Raw genomic sequence first — 20,741 nt, forward strand, 5'->3', positions numbered from 1 at the left:
CCCCCAACTTCCCTCCTCTGGTGACCTGGTCACCCCCAACTGCCCTCCCCTACTGGCCTGATCACCCACAACTGCCTCCCTTGCAGGCCTGGTCCCTCCCAACTGCCCTCTCCTGCTGGCTATCTTGTGGCGGCCATCTTGTGTCCACATGGGGGTAGCCATCTTTGACCACATGGGGGCAGCCATCTTGTGTGTTGGAGTGACAGTCAATTTGCATATTACTCTTTTATTAGATAGGATGGTATAACATTGAAGTGTACTATCTTCTATCTGAATTTACAGAAGCATGTACAAATAGGCTGGCCTTGGTCTGTACTTGTGTTTCATTGTGTGTGTGTGTGTGTGTGTGTGTGTGTGTGTATGTGTGTGTTTTAAATATTTTTATTGATTTCACAGAGGAAGGGAGAGGGAGAGAGACAGAAACATCAACAATAAGAGAAAATCATTGATTGGCTGCCTTCTGCACGCCCCCTGCTGGGGATTAAGCCTGCAACCTGGGCATGTTCTCTTGACTGGAATAAAAGCCAGGACCCTTCAGTACACAGGCTGCCACTCTACCCACTGAGCAACACCAGCTAGGGCTCATTGTGTGTTTATTTATTTATTTATTTTATTTATTGATTGATTGAGGTGTTACATATGTGTCCTTATTCCCCCATTACTCCCCCCTCTTTTCCCACCACTCATGCCCTCACCCACCTGTTGTCTGTGTCCATTGGTTAGGCTTATGTGCATGCATACAAATCCTTTGGTTGATCTCTCCCCCCTTACCCTCACCCTCCCTACCTTCCCTCTGAAGTTTAATGGTCTGATCGATGTTTCTCTGTCTCTGGACCTATTTTTGTTCATTAGTTTATGTTGTTCATTATATTCCATAAATGAGTGAGATCATGTGATATTTATCTTTCTCTGCCTGGCTTATTTCACTTAGCATAATGCTCTCCAGTTTCATCCATGCTGTTGCAAATGGTAAGAACTCCTTCTTTTTTACTGCAGCGTAGTATTCCATTGTGTAGATGTACCACAGTTTTTTAATCCACTCATTTGCTGACGGGCCCTAGGCTGTTTTCAAATCTTAGCTATTGTAAATTGTGCTGCTATGAACATAGGGGTGCATATGTCCTTTCTAACTGGTGTTTCTAGTTTCTTGGGATATATTCCTAGAAGTGGGATTACTAGGTCAAATGGGAGTTCCATTTTTAGTTTTTTGAGGAAACTCCATACTGTTCTCCATAGTGGCTACACCAGTCTGCATTCCCACCAGCAGTGCACAAGGGTTCCTTTTTCTCCGCATCCTCACCAGCACTTGCCGTTTGTTGATTTGTTGATGATAGCCATTCTGACAGGTGTGAGATGGTACCTCATTGTCATTTTGATTTGCATCTCTCGGATGATTAGTGACTTTGTGCATGTTTTCATATGCCTCTTGGCCTTCCTTCTGTCTTCTTTCGAAAAGTATCTATTTAAGTCCGTTGCCCATTTTTTGATTGGGTTGTTTATCTTCCTTTTGTTAAGTTGTATGAGTTCCCTGTAAATGTTGGAGATTAAGCCCTTATTGGTGATAACACTGGCAAATATGTTCTCCCATGCTGTGGGCTTTTTTGTTGTTTCATTGATGGTTTCTTTTGCTGTGCAAAAGCTTTTTATTTTGATGTAGTCCCATTTGTTTATTTTCTCTTTAGTTTCCATTGCCCTAGGAGCAGTATCAGTGAAGAAATTGCTTCGGCATATGTCTGAGATTTCTCTGCCTGTGGATTCCTCTAGTATTTTTATGGTTTCCCGTCTTATGTTTAAGTCCTTTATCCATTTTGAGTTTATTTTTGTGTATGGTGTAAGTTGGTGGTCTAGTTTCATTTTTTTTTTGCATGTATCTGTCCAATTTTCCCAACACTATTTATTGAAGAGACTGTCTTGACTCCATTGTATGTTCATGCCTCCTTTATCGAATATTAATTGAGCATAGTGGCGTGGGTCGATTTCTGGGTTCTCTGTTCTATTCAATTGATCTATAAATCTGTTCTTGTGCCGGTACCAGGATGTTTTGAGAACAGTGGCTTTGTAATACAGCTTGAAATCTGGTATTGAGATCCCACCTAGTTTGTTCTTCTTTCTCAGGATTGCCATAGCTATTTGGGTTCTTTTTTATTCCAGATGAATTTTTGGAAAGTTCGTTCTAGGTCTGCGAAATATGCCATTGGTATCTTATTTATTTATTTATTTATTTAATTTCTTTTTTTTTAAAATTACTTTATTGATTAAGGTATCACATATTTGTCCTCATCCCCCCATTCCCATCCCAAACCCCTCCCCACGCATACCCCCACTCCCCCTGTTGTCCTTGACCACTGATTAGGCTTATATGCATGCACACAAGTTCTTTGGTTGATCTTTTCCCCTTACCCCCACCCTCCCCTACCTTCCCTCTGAGGTTTGACAGTCTGATCAATGCTTCCCTGTCTCCGGGTCTGTTTTTGTTCATCAGTTTGTGTTGTTCATTATTTCCCCTAGATGAGTGAGATCATGTGATACTAGAAATACACTTATAAGAACTGAAAATGAGACAAGCAATAATGGTTATGCTGAGAGGCAAATGAATAAGTCTGTAGTGAGTTTCTTTCTGGGCCAACAGTTCTTTTGAGTCCCAATTTCAATGTCAAACAGTTCCTTATGTGTACGTGTCAGCAATGATATTTCAGTTTTGGATGGTGGACAAATGGTGATAATGCAGGTCCGACCCTCTCTGGTTTGGTCCTGGGCAACCTGCAGCGACGCACAGCTGCTGACTGCTAGTATGGCAAGGCGTTGTCAGCGTCTTCCATCTCTGGACTGTTTCTCTTCCGTCTTTATGTCTGGAGTAGTCCTGTCAATTCCTCTCTGTTGCAGGAATCCACATGGTCTTGGAGTTGTTTTCTGAAAATATACAAACATATTCTCGATCAAAAGTTAATAAAGGAATCTTTTCTATAAATTTGACTTGGGATCCTTTTTCATTTTTTGCCCAAACAATTTTCCTTTGGCTTGTTTTGACACCATGTGTGTTTTTCATGGGTGTCTTGCTGTTAGCATTACAAATGAAAGTTAATTTTCTAAAGTAAAATTTTTCTAGATGTAATTTACTTATGTGATATTTTTCCTTACATTATATTCTTCTACTATCCCCCCTTTTTTGATTTAAATATTAGGAGGCTTTTGGAAATTTTATAATGTAGTCTTGATAGCTTTTAAATTTTAATTTTTTGCACTAAAATATGACTGCTTTAGGTTCATTACGTGTTATGCAATTTTACCATGAGATGAACTACCAATAAAAATTTTAGTTAACACTTTAGGAACAGCTTTTTGTCCAGTACAATTAATTTTTCTAGAATATTCGCTTATTTCAATTAACCAATTTAAATTAGTCTGAAAACTTGTCTACTATTTTACTGTCAAATTTAATACTCTAACAACAATCTTATTTTACCCTGTAAGTATTAGTGGAAAGGATTATTTGCCTTCTTGAGTAGGCCCTGAGCATTCCTGGTGCTATGCTGGATTTAGATAACAAAAACCCACTTCCCCACACCATGGGTACAAGACCACTCAAACAAGTCTTGTTGAGTGAGAGGGCAGTTGCTGTCGGCCAAGTCTCTGTCTGTTACCTGGGTCCTGATCTGAGCTGGGCATGGGAAGCGAAGCAGCCATGGGGGCAGGAGATCTCCCTCAGAAGGGGTGAGGGTTCAGGCCCCTGCAAAGTTGGGGGGGGTGAGGGTCTGTGCCCCACCTCTGTTGACCCCCAAGTTCTCTCCTGATGGTCCCTCTGTGACTGTGCCTGTCTTAGGTTGTTCCTTCCCTGAGGAATCTTACCCGTCTCTGGCTAACCAGCCATCCTCCAGGGCCAAGCAGGGTATGCTGTTGGTATTTTAATGGGAAGTGCATTGAATCTATAGATTGCTTTGGGTAGTATGGACATTTTAATGATGTTGATTCTACCAATCCATAAACATGGTATGTTCTTCCATCTCTTTATGTCTTCCTCTGTCTCCTTTTTCAGTATCCTGTAGTTTTCCGTATATAGGTCTTTTACCTCCTTAGTTAAGTTTATTCCTAGGTATCTTAATTTTTTTTGGTGCGATGGTAAATGGGATTGCTTTTTTAGTCTCTCTTTCTGTAAGTTCATTATTGGTGTATAGAAATGCCATAGATTTCTTGGTGTTAATTTTGTATCCTGCTACATTCCTGAATTCATTTATTAAGTCTAATAATTTTTTGATGGAGTCTTTAGGGTTTTCTATGTACAGTATCATGTCATCTGTGAATAAGGACAGTTTTACTTCTTCTTTTCCAATTTGGATGCTTTTTATTTCTTCTTCTTGTCTGATTACAATGGCTAGTACTTCCAGTACTATGTTGAACACGCGTGGTGAGAGTGGGCATCCCTGTCTTGTTCCTGTTCTTAGGGGAAATGGTTTTAGTTTTTGCCCATTGAGTATGATGTTGGCTGTGGGTTTATCATATATGGCTTTTATTATGTTGAGGTATGATCCTTCTATTCCCACCTTGCTGAGAGTTTTTATCAGGAAAGGGTGTTGGATTTTGTCAAATGCTTTTTCTGCATCAATTGATATGACTATGTGATTTTTATCTCTCAATTTGTCAATGTGATGTATCACGTTTATTGATTTGCGGATATTGTACCATCCTTGCATCCCTGGAATAAATCCTACTTGGTCATGGTGTATGATCTTTCTGATGTATTGCTGGATCTGATTTGCTAGAATTTTGTTGAGGATTTTGGCATCTATGTTCATGAGGGTTATTGTGTGTTTCTTTTTTTTCAAGGTTTTTAAATCAATTTTTAGAGAGAGAGTTAGAGAAGAGGGGATAGAGAAACATTGATGCGAGAGTAAAACATTGATCAGCTGCCTCCTGCATGCCCCATTCCAGGCATTGAGCCCACAAATACCAGGGATTGAGCCCACAAACCAGGCATGTGCCCTGACTAAGAATAGAGTAACCTTTTTGGTACATGGGATGATGCACAACCAACTGAGCCACACCAGCCAATGGCTATACTTATGTTTGAGAGCTCTCAATCCCGAGAGGCTGTTGGGCGAGATTCTTGTTACCGTCATATTTATTACCCTCTGCTCACTTGGCTCTATCAAGACAGAATCTTTGTTAAAAGGTGTTGCTCATTCATCTCATGTGGTCTAGCTTTCCAACATTTTTTATGTCACAATATACAGTATATAGAACATGACACTATGTAGATATGAGGCAATAGGCCAGAGGTGTAGATCAGCAGAGCATTCATTCCTAGGCATTAGGCCAGGGGTGTCTGTCTGGCTTCCGCAGGCTTTGGCCCCTCCACCCCACCTTACACTCACCTGGCTGTTCCTTGGACTGAGGGAATTTTTATTTTCTTCTGGCACACCTGTACCTCCAGAAGCACTCCAGTGTGATGCATCAGAGGTTAGAAGCTCTGGCCTAAGACCTAATACAGATCACAATTTCAGGGTGCAGCCAAGAGCCCCATCTCTAAACATGTCTCAAGGTATCCCCATAGGGTGAACGTGCTTGCCCAGGGTGTTGTGAGTTAGGGAAACTAAGTTCCTGTGGTCCCTTCAGTGCTGCCACCACCATCTGCCATTCTTCCTGGGGTAGATGGATACCAACACTGCATGTTCTCTGTCCCCTCCAGATCAGTGTGTCTGGGATCCCTGGCTCTGTGGGCACATTCTGATGCTTAGCATGCTTCTTCCTACCCACCACATTCCTACGTATTTCACAACTATCTTGGTGGGAGGTAAAGTGAGGGCAAGTTCCAACTTCGCTACGTTTTCTGCACAGCTTAGAACACTGCTTCTTAGGAAACGGTTGGAGGAACCATGGGGTACTCTGCTGATACTGTCCGCTCATGTCATCGTGATCATACTTTGACAACTGAGTGGGGTGCAGATATTGCAAGAGTACCCCCTCTCTCTTTTAACTTTTTGGACTGTGTGGTACCAGGTATTGCTTCTTATGCTTAAATAGGGCTATGAGTATGCTCATCAATCCATCCATTCATTTATTTACTTACTAGAGGCCCAATGCACGAAATTCATGCAAGGTCCTTGGCTCTGGCCCCTGCCCGCCACCGCCGCTGCGGCTGGAGGAGGAGGGGGTAGGGGCGGGGCTCTGCCGCCCTCTGTGGCTTTGCCCGGAAGTACACCTGGTCTAATTAGCATATTATGCTTTTATTATTATAGATTTAACAACCCATTCAATAAATTCTGGGCAATGGGGATATAGAGATAAAAGACATAGTGCTTGCTTTCCAGAAGCTTACAAGCCAGTGAGGAGATGTATTGTGGTGGCATGCACAAAAAAGTCCATGAGAAGCAGTGCCTTGGAAAACACAGAAAAGGGACCCTCACACTTGGACTGTGGGTCAGGGACATTCCGTGGCTGAAATGAGATGACTGCTGGATTGTCTTTTCCCCATCTCTTTCTTCCTTCCTTTTGTCTTGAACGGAGTCATGTGTACTAATCAGTTGAAAGAGGGAAAGGTTCCAGGCCGCAGGAAAACTCTACAGAACTAAGAAAGCATAGCATATGCTCAGAGAGCTTAGCATATTTGGGGAACTTCCAGTGTCACCATTGTCTGTGTGTGTGTCACAGCAGAGCCTTAATGGACAGCAGCAATGAGATAATGATTCCTCTAAAATATGTCTGGAGGAGGAAGTGGAGACTCCCGTGTTAACTTACAATGATCATACTTTTAAAATGGCTGTGTCTGTGAGATTCTTACAGGAGCCCTGGGATTTTTTACTTTTTCATGAATCAAGTTTTTATTAAGTAAACAATACATGCGAAGCATCCTGCAAAGATCTATAGTGTTCCTTATGGTAGCCAGTAGCTACATGTGCCTATGGAATACTTGACATGTGGCTAGTCCCAATTGAGATATGCTAGAAGTATCAAACACAGAAGTTTAAGACAGTACAAAGAAAAAGGAATGTAAACTATTTAATGAATATTTTTTTTTCTATAGAGCACATGTTTAAATAACATTTTGGATGGATTTGGTTTAATAAAATGTGGTATTAAAATTAATTTCACCTGTTTCTCCTTATTTATTTATTTATCCTCATCTGAGGATATTTTTCCATTGATTTTCAGAGAGAGAGAGTGGAAGGGATGGTGAGAGAGAGAGAGAGAGAGAGAGAGAGAAACATCAGTGTGAGAGAAACACATCCATTGGTTGCCTCCTGCATGGGCCCAGGACCAGGGCCAGGGATCGAGCCTGCAACCGAGGCACACGCCTTTGACCGGAATTGAACCTGGGGCCCTTCAGTCTGAGGTCTGATGTTCTATCCAATGAGCCAAACTGGCTAGGGCTCTCCTTATTTTTAAAGATGTGGCTACTGGAAATTTAAAATGACATATGTGGCTTATATTTTATTACTATGGGACATCAATGTGCTAGCTTTTGGGGACTCAGTGAAAAGAAAAACCAATGAGGGAAGATAGAAAACTATAACCAACAATAAAAGAAAATAAGAAATAAATTAAAAAAACCAAATATAAAGTCCACATTGTAATAAATACTGTGAAGAAGTATTTCTATGGGGAAGAAAACTAGGGGACCTAATTTAGATTGACCGGTCACAGAGGCCTCTCATGTTATTGCTGGGACTGCAAGGAGGCCTTTCTACATGGAGTTTCCAGGTGAAAGTGGGAATGGAGCATTCCAGGCCAAGGAAACAGACTGCCAGTCAATATTTACCGAGTCTACCAGACACCCTGGGAATGCAGAAAAGCTGTGGGGCTGCCAGACACCAGAAGGTTCTCAGACTCCTTGGAGCTTGTGGTCTGGTGGGGAGACAGAAGAGGCAGGTCCCTGAGTGTGCAGGGTTGGGGCAAATACCGGCTCTGGGAGTGTCCTTCCTCCTCTTCTCTCCCCCTAAGACCATCGTGGACCACAGTCTTGGCTATGCAGGTTCCCAGGGCCCGTCAGTTCTTCCTTCGTGGTCGGTAATGCTCATATTTGTCCCCTTTCCCTGTTCTCACTACTCTGCTCTGGCACAGACTCATCATCTCAGAAGTGAGTGTCTGCATTTGCCTCTTAACCAGTTTCCTTGCCTCCAGCCTCTTGCTCTCTTGAGTATCTTCCGTACACGGCTGCCAAATTAATCTTCCAGAAATACCATTGAGACCATGTAACTTCCTTGCTTCAAAGCTTTCCCTCGCTTCCGGATACTGGCAGAGGAGCCGTTTGCCAGGAGCTGCTGCATTTCTCTCTTCCCTTTCACCGTTATGACGGCTCCTGGCGAAGCTCTGCCTACAGCAGTATTGGCAACCTCTTCAGCTGCTGTTGAATAGTCTTTGAACCTCACTTCTAGACTTCTTCCCTTATTTCCCCTCCTGCCCTGCATCATCCTCTGGGCCACGCATGCTGGAATTCTCATTGTTCTTCAAACAGGGAGTTGCACTGCCTCCCAGGGAAGAACAAGAGCATATTAGCAGGAGCATGGGTTCCAGAGCCAGCCAGACCATGTTCAAATCCCAGCTCCGCCATTTCACTAGGTGTGAGAAGTCTTTCAAAAGTTATCTATCTTTTCTAAGCCTTAGTTTTCTCCTCTGTTAATACCAGGAGGCTAAGAGTAATTCGTATCCCTTGGGGATGGGCAGATAAGATGAGACACTAAAGGTAAAGCATTTGTAGGTGCTTAGTCCGTATTAAGTCCTTACTTCATTGGCATTGTTTAAATGAATGGCAAGCCATACTTGTGCTGGTTAACAGAGATAGATACCCCCAGAAACCCATGGCCCTGCTTTCATTTTCCATCCCTAGGGCCAGTTAGCAGCCTCCTTATATCTGATGATATATTTTTCTCTCTCTCTTCCTTGGATGCTGGCCAGAAACACTGGATGGGGACACTGAATAGTGTTGTCAAGGAGCTGGATAGGACCTCTAAGACAATCCAGTGTAGGACCTCTGAGCTCCCTCAGTGTGTCCAAGTAGATCCAGAAGAGTTAGTTGAAAAACTCCTGTCAGCCTTTGTGGGGCTTGCAATTTTTCTTTCTTTCTTTCTTCCCCCCACACATCTTTAGTGTTGAAAGAAGTACATATATCCATCTTTCCCCCCATTGACCTCTTCTAGCCTGCCCCCACCCCAGGCCTTCACCACCCTATTGTCTGTGTCTTTGGGTTTGGTTGATCTCTTCCCTCCACCCACCCCTCCTTCCCTCTGAGAATCCACAGTCCTTTCCATGCTTCTATGTCTCTGGATCTATTTTATTCATCAGTTTATTTTGTTCACAAGATTCCACATATGAGTGAGATCAATGTGATATTTATCTTTCTCTGACTGACTTATTTTGCTTAGCAAATTCTCTCCAGGTCCATCCATGCTGTTGCAAATGGTAGGAGTTCCTTCTTTTTTTTACAGTTGCATAGTATTCCATTGTGTAAATGTACCACAACTTTTTTATCCACTGGGTATGTTATTTTACTGGCACAGCAGTCTCTCTAGTTATTTTGTTTTTCCCACCAAATTTCTGGTTTATCAGTTAATTAGATGTCTTTTTTGACTTCTGTCAGTGAGAAAGGGTGAAAAAGGCTTGAAGCGGGGGATATAGGAGACTGGGCCTCAGCTGTGAACCTTGCATGAGTAATAGCCTCACTTCTTCCTGTGTTCCCGATCACATTTCTAGGGTCCTCCATGGAATTAATCAGAACATGCACTTTGAAGGTTAAAAGTCTTACACAATTTTAAGGTGTTATTATTACACAGTCTTTCTTCACTTCCCCCCTGCTGAGACTTGGTGTAAGCTTATTCCGCTGTTAAAATGAGAAGGCACTTTGAAGTCTTCTCATTGGGACTATTTTCTAAGACAGTACTGCAGGTAGACTTAAGGCAAATTAGCCATAAACAACTCTGTTATTTTAAATAGAAAAAAATAAATTAATAAATTGTCTTTCACCCGGCCGGCATAGTTCAGTGGTTGAGCATTGACTTATGAACAAGGAGGTTACGGTTTGATTCCCAGTCAGGACAAATGCCTGGGTTGTGGGCTTGATCCCCAGTGAGGGGTGTGCAGGAGGCAGCCAATCAATGATTCTCTCTCATCATTGATGTTTCTGTCTCTCCCTTCTTCTCTGAAATCAATAAAATATGTTTTTTTTTAAAAAAGAAAGAAATCACCTTTCCAAACAGTTTTAGATTTTTTGTTTTGTGTTTTGTAAGTTCTTTTTAAAATAAACATTAGTTTTGGATTGCAACAGACTGGTCACAACTCAAATTAAATTACAAAGAACACACTGTGCCACAGAGTCCCCTAAGTAATTAACAGGGTCTTTTTCAAACTAGGAAGCTTCAAGTGGAAGAAGGCTTTGGTTCAAGATTGACTTTCATATTTGCAATCAAAGGCAGAAAGTGAGTTAATGTGGCTGGAATAATGTTTCTCATTGTTTTCACACCAAGACATGGAAATTCTGTATCATCTGTTAATGTCAGTATTTTAAAATAGGTATTTAAAATATATAAATATAATTTAAAATTATATATATGCTTTTGGGGGCATCATCTACATCAGAAATCACTGAACAAGAGACTTTGTCTTCCTTTTCATTTATATCTTTGGAAGATGCAGTATGCAGCAGGTTGTCAACAAGAGAGGAATATAATAACTGGTCCAGAGTTAGTGCAGCATAAATACAGGGTGAAGCAAAATTAGGTTTGCAGTTGTCTGAGTGAAAAACAATACAATATTTTAAAAATAATAATACAAGAGTAAACTCTATTTCATGTACTCAAAAGTAATTTTTCAACACATCTTTTATGGAGATCAAAATGTCTATAAATTATCCCATCTAAATTACTGTAGTATTTAAAGACTTAGATGTTAGAACTGAAACTATAAAATTCCTAGATGAAAATATAGTCAGTATGCTTTTTGACATTGTTATCAGCAATATCTTTTTGGCTACATTTCCTTGAAACAAGGGTAACAAAAGAAACAATAAACATCAAACTAAAAAGTTTTTGCACAGTGAAAGAAACCATCAATAAAATTAAGACAACCAACTGAGTGGGAGAAGATATTTGCAGATGACACATCCAAAAGGGGTTAACACCAACAATATATAAATGACTCACATAACACCAAAAACAAAACTAAACAATTCAATTAAAAAAATGGGCAGAAGACTTGAATAGACAGTTCTCTCAAGAGGACATACGGGTGGCTGAAAGATATATAGAAAGATGGTCAACATCACTAATCATTAGGGAAATTCAAATTAAAATCATATGAGGTATCACTTCATACTTGTCAGAATGGCCGTCATCAATAAATCAACAAATAACAAGTGCTGAAGAGGATGTGGAGAAAAGGGAAGCCACTTTTGGTGGGATTGTAAATTGGTGCAGTCACTATAGAAAACAGTATGGAGATTCCTCAAAAAATTAAAAATAGAACTGTAATAGAACTACCCAGCAATTCCACTTCTGGGTATTCATCCAAAGAAAACAAAAACACTAATTTGAAAAGATACATGCAGCCCTATGTTCTTTGCAGCACTACTAGTAATAGCCAAGATATGGAAGCAACTGGGATGTCCATCAGCAGATGAATGGACGAAGAAGATGTGATATGGACCTAGTGAATACTATGCTAAGTGAAACAAGTCATACAGAGAAATACAAATACCATATGATCTCACTTATATGTGGAATCAAAAAAACAAAATAAATAACAAAACAGAAGAGAAACAGACCCACACATATAGAGAACAAGCTGATGGTTGCCAAAGGAGAGGAGGCGAAGGAATAGAAATAAGAAAATTAAATATATAAATTCTTGCTCACATTAGGGCACGGATAATACATGAAGCAGCAAAATATATAGTATGGCAGATGGTGGAATGTGCTGAGAAGAGTACTGGGGGTGAAGAAATGTTTTGAGTTTTAAGTATGGTAATAAGATAAGGAGGGCTGTTATGGCTCAGTTGGTTGAGTGTTTTCCCATGCACCAAAAAGTTGCTGGTTCAATTCCTGGTTAGGGCACATAACCAGGTTTCAGGTTCAATTCCTGGTTGGGGTGCATATGGAGGCCACCAATCTATATTTCTCTTTCTCCCTCTTCCTTTCTCTCTCAAATCAATTAAAAAACATATTAAAATAAGGAGAGCTTCACTAAAAGCTGACGTTTAAAAAAAATAAAAAAAATCAGTAAATAACTGTGGCATTTGACTACAGGAAAAAGAACAAAACACCAACAGGTCCTCCTGTATACGAGGTCCTCAGTCTGTATTTGTTAAATCTGTCTAAAGGAACAAGGCTAATATAGTGCCCAACACAGTTGACCACCCTTATGACAGTCCTTCTTACGTTGAGCCCCAAGATTTTCCTCTCTTATTTTACTTGCTCAGAACCAGTTTTCAGAAGAACCAGTAAAGAACCAATGACTCAGTAGCTCTGATGTCCGAATGCTAGGAATCCTGAAAAGGTAAAAGAAACACTGGAAATTGTCCTCGACCAATGATTCCAAACTTATCAAATAAGAGAATGACCCATTTTTAACATCAGAGAATTTCTAGGTTCCCTCCCCACTGCATCCCACAATTTGATTGTGGCTATACTTTTGGTATCTGTTGATTAAAAGAAAAAGACATAACCATACCAATCCAGGTGGCCTCTTACAATGGAACCTTGGCCCAAGTATCTTCAGCTTACCTGAGGAGGCCACCAACATTTTAGACGAAATTTCTTGTTGCATAAATGAGGCACAGGAGCATTAGTGATTAAGAAATAACCAATGTGCGATCCAGAAAAGCATAGGATGTTTAAATAGAGATTTGAAAATATTCAGAAGTCACAACCAAGTCGACCTGAGATCTCTTGCTCAAAGAAACATGCCAACCCCTGATTAATAGATTTCATTCTTGGGGAGGCAGACATATTTTTTAAAATTTATTTTTTGTTTTAAAATTTTATTGTTCAATTACAATTTACATTCAATATTATTTTGTTTTAGTTTCAGATGTACAACATAGTGGTTAGACAATCATATACTTTACAAAAGTGATCCACCCAATGAAGACACAAATATTCTTGTGTGTGTGTTTTTTCCCCTTATTATTTTCATGTGGCACTTTAGTATTGATTTCATCACTAGCTTCATGAGTATTGTTGAGAAATCTCCACTCAGAGCACTTGCAATGCTCTTTACCCCAGGGGAATGCCTTCATGGGCTGCCAGATGAAACACAGGATGCCTAGTGAAATTTGAATTTCAAATAATGCATGCAATATATAGGGCATACTTACGTTAAAAATCATTTGTTTACCCGACATTCCAATTTCACTAATATTCTATACTTTGGTTGTCATTGTTGCTAAATGTGTCAAGTCTACCTCCAGATGTTCAAAGTGGTACCAAGTACTGAAAGGGAGGAACTGAAAATGTGGGTGACATTTTTGCATAGCTGTCAACAGTGGTTACTGAGACATTTCCTGGTGATCTTTCAGGTTTCTGTCAAAGGAAGGCCTGTGTATAGTTTTCTCGGGGAGTCTTGCTGGTCTTCATGGACACACAACCCAGCTCAGACACTGGCAGCCCAGGCAGCAGTTACTCATCCTCCTTATTCCCTCAGCTCATTCTCATCTACATGAACACATTACTAGTATATCTGTCTTTCTGTGTGTGTATGTGTTGTGGGGCGGGGGGCCAGCGAAGGTAAAGATTTCTTTGGGATGAAGTAATGACTTTAAGGGTCAAATCAGAGAGAGCAGGTAGGAAGGAGACTTCCACTCACTCAGACCCCTCATTTCCCTGTAGAGGAATCAGGGCATTTCCTATGGAGATAGTGCGCTGTAAAAACACTCCACTTTTTCTCCTCTGAACTTGAATTGAAGGGAGGTTGGAGTTTAGATGCCTTTATCTACCGTACTTTCCGGCGTATAAGACGACCTTTTAACCCAGGAAAATCTTCTCAAAAGTCGGGGGTCTTGTACGCCGGAAAATACAGTATTTACAATTTGGAATTAAAGTGAGTTATTGCCAAATGATGGGTGGGTTACTGTATTTTCTGGTGTATAAGACCCCAGACTTTTGAGAAGATTTTCCTGGGTTAAAAGGTCATCTTATATGCTGGAAAATACGGTAATTTTTTCCTCACAGTTTCTCTCTCCCTTTATAAGTCAGATTCAAAAGAAAAGCTGACATTGGATCCTATTTTTAAAAAATTTATAAGATGGGGTATTTTAGGATTTGTTCTCACTTCAATTATGAAATGAACAAATTTATTCCAAAAAACACGCAGAATCCTCTTTGAGGAAGACGTGGCTGCTGGCTCCTGACCTACCGCTGTTCGCTCACGCCGAGGAACAAGTCGGTCAGGAGGCCGAGCCGCAGCCGTGGATTTTAGATACCGGGAAGACACCCGTGGAACCAGAGGTGGCGATCCACTGAATTAGAATCACGCTAACCAGCCGCAACGTCAAGTCCCTGGAGAAGGTGTGTGCTGACTTGATCAGAGGCGCAAAGGAAAAGAATCTCAAAGTGAAAGGGCCAGTCCAGATGCCCACCAAGGCTCTGAGAATCACTACAAGGAAGACTCCCTGTGGGGAGGGTTCTAAGACTTGGGATCGGTTTCAGATGAGGATCCACAAGTGGCTCATGGACTTGCACAGCCCTTCTGAGATTGTCAAGCAGATTACTTCCACCAGCATTGAGCCAGGAGTGGAGGTTGAAGTTGCCGTTGCAGATGCTTAAATCAGGCTTTTTAATAAATTGGCTATCAGTTGTTAAAAACAAAACAAAACAAAACAAAAACATGCAGAATATGACGACAAAGGCAAAGAAACAGCTTGTTTAAATGACTATTCACATTAAAATTCTGTCACCTCAAGGCAGACCTGTGTAACAGACTAACTTTTCATAACACGTTCTAGGGGTCAGAGTGGTTTTCTGTCTATGACGTTGGGAAAAAAGCACTGAAAATTAGGCTTCTTGTTGGATCGGATTTTGTTTCCTGCCCAGAAATGGGATTTTGAAGGTTCATTTTATGACGTTCTGTGATGGTGAATGCCAGTGTCTGTCCTCTCCTCCGCAAGTGAGACCTCCAATGTTTGGTTGGTAGGGGGTGAATATTTGAAATCAGAGGATATAAAGAAATTAAAAAATGGAGCAGTTAGTGGTAGGCTGAAACAACTAATAGAAGACAGTAAGGGCTATAAGGCCGTAGCATATGAGTTGGCATAATAGCAGCGTTGCTTTGATTCGTTCATGAAATACTTTTTAGTGCAAGCTTGGTGCTTTGATTAGTAAGGAGCTCCTGGCTACTGCGATGAGATTGAGTGTGAAAGTGGGAGGGAAGGGCTATGGTAAAGACACGTGCAGGTGCTGTGGGGCCAGAGAGGGTGCAGTCTAAATTAGACTGGAAGTTCAAGATCAAGGGAAGGGTCACCTCCAAGGTAAGGTCTTTCCAGCTTTTAACCTCTTCCTTGTGAGTCTTGGGGTCACAGCCTTGGGTTTCTCAGGATAGTTTGATTTCTGTTCTATCATCAGACCTTGTGACAAAAAAACCAAACAAATTTCTTTGGTTGTGGGTGGGAAACAGGCTCTTCCATGGGATGTTGAGAAAAACATTTCACGGATCCACGCACGGGAGACTGTGATGGGGCATGGTGTATTTGTGGTGTAATACCAGAAGAGTTCTCCTCCTGGCTTTCCAAGGTCCCAACGCTCTCTGTCCTGCCATGGAAAAAGTCCAACCTTGTCTCCAGCAGGGCCAAGGCCAAGGCCAATGCCCAGGGTTTCTGCTTCATAAGTGCTTAGCAGCCCGCACAGTCTGTCGTGGACCCCAGGTGGCCATTCAGCCCACATGGTTGTGCATTCCTGGGTGGGAGAGAACACAAAGGGGGTGAGTGCAAGTTCCCAGCAGGAGAGGGAGAGAGCTTTGTTCTCCTGGGGTTTTAACCAGGAGCTTTTTCTAAACAACCAGCCAACGTCCCACATTTTCCTGGGCTTGCCTTGGGGTCCACCTCCTAGCCAGTGAGTTTTCCCAGGTTAGACTGACAGGCCTCTAGAGCCAAGCACCTCCCTCTGCACCTTTGTGACTTTATTGTGCACGTGTTTCTCTCCCTCCTTGCTCTACCCCGCCCGCCCTCCCCCCCCACCGCCCCAGCCCCCGTGACCTGTGGGGATGGGGATGGACTGGTGGTTTCCTGGGGGGAGTGTGGAGCTGCAGTTTCCCGCTGAAGCAAACAGGCTCAGTGTCCCCAGCTGACCATGCTTAACCACGTCCGACTCCCCTGCTCTCTTTCTTTTAATAATTAGCTAATGACAATAATACTTTCATTTCTTTTTACCCTTCACAACTTTTTATTTTATTTTATTGTTATTATTTAATTTATTGTTGAGAGTGTTACAAATGATCCCCTCCCCGCTTTCCCCTATTATCCCCCTCCACCCCATTCCTGACCTACCCCAGGCCTTTACAACTTTTTAAATGGAAAACTTCAAGAAGATACAAAAAATAGAGAGAATAGTATAATGTAGCCATTACACAGTTTCAACTATTACTAACTCATGGCTAATTTTGTTCTCTTTCCCCATGCACTTCTCTCCCCCATATAATTTTTGTATTAGTCATTAGTCATAGTTCTCTGGAGAAACAGAACAAAACAGGTGTGTGTGTGTGTGTGTGTGTGTGTGTGTGTGTGTGTGTGTGTGGTGTTTGTGTAAATATATGGAAAGATTTATTTACTTATTTATTTAAGGAATTGACTCTTGAAATGATGGTGGCTAGCAAGTTTGAATTCTATAGGGCAGAGTTGGTGTTGCAGTTTTTAATGGGAAGATAATCTGGAGGCAAAATTACTTCTTTCTTGGTTTTATTCTTAAGGCCTTTAAGTTATTAGATTCCCCCACCCCCAAACCCCCATCATGTGGAGGATAATCTGCTTTGCCCACCGTCTACTGATTTAAATGTTGAGCACATATAAAAATATCTTCACAGCAACATCTAGACTGGTGTTTGACCCAAAAATGGGTTCTATGGGGCTTAGCCAATTTGACACGTAAAATGAACTGTTATGATTTTGAAACTAATCTGTCATAATATTATTTCATTCATAATAGTTTAGTATATATCTCTAAAAAAATATTCTGCCCTAGCTGGTTTGGCTCAGTGGATAGAGCGTCAGCCTGCAGACTGAAGGGTCCCGGGTTTGATTCCAGTAGGGGGCACGTGCCTGGGTTGTGGACTTGATCCCCAGTGGGGGGTGTGCAGGAGGCAGCCAATCATTAATTCCCTCTCACCATTGATGTTTCTGTCTCTCTCTCTCTCCCTTCCTTTTTTAAATCAACAAAAATATATTTAAAAAATAAAGATTCTTTTAAAAAACTTAAAACAACATTATTTTCACTCCTTTGATATTAAAAATCCTGAATTATTTTAGTTTGAATAAAGATCCAAATTAAGGCCATACTTTGCAATTATAGGTATGATTCAGAGGAGTCTATTGATATATAAGTTCTTTTATCTCTCTTTGTTTTGCTTATAATTTATCGGTGGAAAAACTGGTTAGTCCCATAGAATTTTGCATCATCTGGATTTTACTGGTTGCATCTCCATGTCTTTTAACATGTTTCTCTGCCCCTGTATTTCCTGTAAGTTGGTAATATGGAGAGGAGCTTTATTATTATTTTTTCTTTTTGCAAAAATACTTCAGGCCTGTCTTGTCAGGTTGTCTTTCTTAGATGTCAGCAATCTTCATTTATCATGCCTGAATTTACTACTTCATTAGGATCTGTAAAGTTCTAAGTTATATAATTTCTTCTGTAGCTATTCACAGAAATAGTTATACAAAGAGAAATTGCTCCTCATTAACTATATGGGTACAGTTTTTCCTAATTCTTTATCCCAGTGTTTTCCAAGTTGAAGTTGATAAAGTCCTAGGTTTCTGCTGACATGTTCTTGGGGGCAGGGAGAGGGGGTCTGCAAGCTTTCTACTATAATAACCTAACTACATTTCCATCTCAGCAATAATTAAGAAATAAGCATATTCTAGATCATCTGTATGAGCATCTTGTATCAGAGTTCAACCGTTGATCTGAGTGTTGCCGCTCACATTTGTATTTAGGGTCATGATTTAATTATCAAAGGTTGATGAATGAAGAAGATGGGCTTACTATGCCAGACAGCTTTTCATGGGCCTTCAGTTTGAATAGAGAATTGAGTCAATTTGGGGGACACTTAATATACAGATTATGGATCAAAAAGAAGATAAATTGTGGCTGTCAGTGCCAGAGTCAGGGCTGTGAAAGGGGAAAAACCATTGTTATATGTTATTTGTATTAGTTTATTTGATTTGTGTTGGTTTGGTAGTTTTGCTTATATTGAACTTATAAATTGCTTTTATTTTTATAGTTGTCCAAATATGTATTTTTACTATTTAAGAAAATTTATAATTAAAACAACTTAAGTCAACACACTGGCTCTGAAAGAGCTTATTTTTCTTTTTCTTAAAAGGTCTACTTATAACTCAGGTTTGAGAAACACTGCTTTGTCCCAGTCTGGCTTGCATAGGGCTATTAGCTAACCCCACAGTCAGTGCACTTTGTCTGAAGGAGTGACCTCCTGCGGAGGGTATTTGGAATCGAATGGAGTGTGCCTGGGACCAGGGACACGCACAGATACAGAGCCGTATTGGGGAAAAGGTGTTTGTGGGCCTCCTGCCCTCCCTGACATCATCCTAAGCCACAACTGCCCCCTGTGTACCTTTCACTGGTGCCTTGTGAGCTCTGGTCAACGGAGAATGTTAGGCCATACCTACATATTACCGAAACAACTCTTTGTTAAAATAAAAGGCAAAACAAAAGCTATCCAAAGCAGTCTTCTCCAATTTTAATGGGCCGAGTCACCTAGGGATTGTTAAAATGCAGATTCTGACTCAGATGATACAAGATGGGGACTGAGGCCCTGGCTGGTTTGGCTCAGTGGATGGAGCATCAGCCTGCGGACTGACGGGTCCCAGGTTCTATTCTGGTCAAGGGCATATGCTGGAGTTGCGGGCTCGGTCCCCAGTGGGGAGCGTGCAAGAGGCAACCAGTCAATGATTCTCCTTCATCATTGATGTTTCTATCTCTCTCTTCCTCTCCCTTCCTCTCTGAAATCAATTAAAAAAGAAGAAGAAGAAGAAGAAAAAGATGGGGCCTGAGAAGCGGCATTTCTACCCTTCCTAGGTGGTAACTCCTTTGTCTTTATGTCACAGTCATCTTTCTTGACCTTTCTTAGATAATGCATATAAAGCCCTTAGTACAGTGTTTGATACAGAGTCAGCATTCAATAAATGTTCATGATTCTTGTAATGATAGGTACAATTAGCTTTTGAAGCACAGAGAAGGGTGGATGTAATGGGGAAGAGGACGGGGGAATAGAGGTAGACAGACTTGAGTCAGGATCCTGCTTTTGCTATTTACAAGCTATTTGACCGGGGCAAGTTAGCCTTTCAAGCCTCTGACCGTTAATGTAAAATGGGGAGGAAAATACTCTCTCATAGAATGGACAGGACTCTATACACTCCTAGAGTGGTGGATGCTCAACAGATGTCATTTCCCCCCGCTTTTGAACATAGACTTGGGGTTGAATCTTGGTTCTTTCATGACACTACTGTGAATTGTGTTATCATTTTTTTTTAAAAAAAAGATTAAATTCTTTATTGTTTAAAGTATTACATAAGCCTCCTTTTTTCCCCATTGACCTCTCCTCGGCCGCTCCCACCCCTCAGCACATGCCCTCACTCCCCTACTGTCTGTGTCCATTGGTCCTGCTCATATGCATGCATACAAGTGCTTTGGTTGACCTCTTATCCCCTGCCTCCCCTGCCTACCCTCTGAGTTTTGATGGTCTGTTTGATGCTTCTCTGTCTCTGTATGTATTTTTTGTTCATCAGTTTGTGTTGTTCATTATATTCCACAAATGAGTGAGATTGTGTGATATTTATCTTTCTCCAACTGGCTTATTTCACTTAGCATAATGCTCTCCAGATCCATCCACGCTTTTGAGAATGGTAAGAGTGCCTTCTTTTTTTTACAGCAGCGTAGTATTCCATTGTGTAGATCAGGGGTCCTCAAACTTTTTAAACAGGGGGCCAGTTCACTGTCCCTCAGACCGTTGGAGGGCCGGACTATAGTTTTTTTTTTAAAAAAACTATGAACAAATTCCTATGCACACTGCAAATATCTTATTTTGAAGTGAAAAAACAAAACGGCAAAAACACCCAGCGGGCCAGATAAATATCTCGGCGGGCCGCACGTGGCCTGCGGGCCGTAGTTTGAGGACGCCTGGTGTAGATGCACCACCATTTTTTAATCCACTCATCTGCTGATGGGCACTTAGGCTGTTTCCAAATCTTAGGTATTATAAATTGTGTTGCTATAAACAAAGGGCTTCATATATCCTTTCTGATTTTTTGGGATATATTCCTAGAAGTGGGATTACTGGGTCAAATGGAAGTTCCATTTTTAATTTCTTGAGGAAACTCCATACTCTTCTCCACAGTGGCTGCACCAGTCTGCATTCCCACCAGCAGTGCACAAGTGTTCCCTTTTCTCCACATGATCTCCAGCACTTGTCGTTTGTTGATTTGTTGATGATAGCCATTCTGACAGGTGTGAGATGGTACCTCATTGTCATTTTGATTTGCATCTCTCAGTTGATTAGTGACTTTGAGCATGTTTTCATATGTCTCTTTGGCCTTC

At 41.1% G+C, this 20,741-nt stretch overlaps 1 protein-coding gene and 1 pseudogene across 3 annotated transcripts in view; both read left to right on the forward strand.

The window, feature by feature from the left end:
* Positions 1-20,741, forward strand: part of TMEM45A (transmembrane protein 45A) — a 105,855-nt gene that overhangs the window by 36,816 nt on the left and 48,298 nt on the right. The window lies entirely within an intron of this gene.
* LOC307097227 (small ribosomal subunit protein uS10-like) lies at positions 5,871-14,895 on the forward strand (annotated as a pseudogene). The gene is made up of 2 exons: positions 5,871-5,994; positions 14,296-14,895. The product of its transcript is annotated as a small ribosomal subunit protein uS10-like (transcript).

This window comes from Cnephaeus nilssonii (assembly GCF_951640355.1).
Source record: "Cnephaeus nilssonii genome assembly, chromosome: 3".
Classification (NCBI taxonomy): Eukaryota; Metazoa; Chordata; class Mammalia; order Chiroptera; family Vespertilionidae; genus Cnephaeus; species Cnephaeus nilssonii.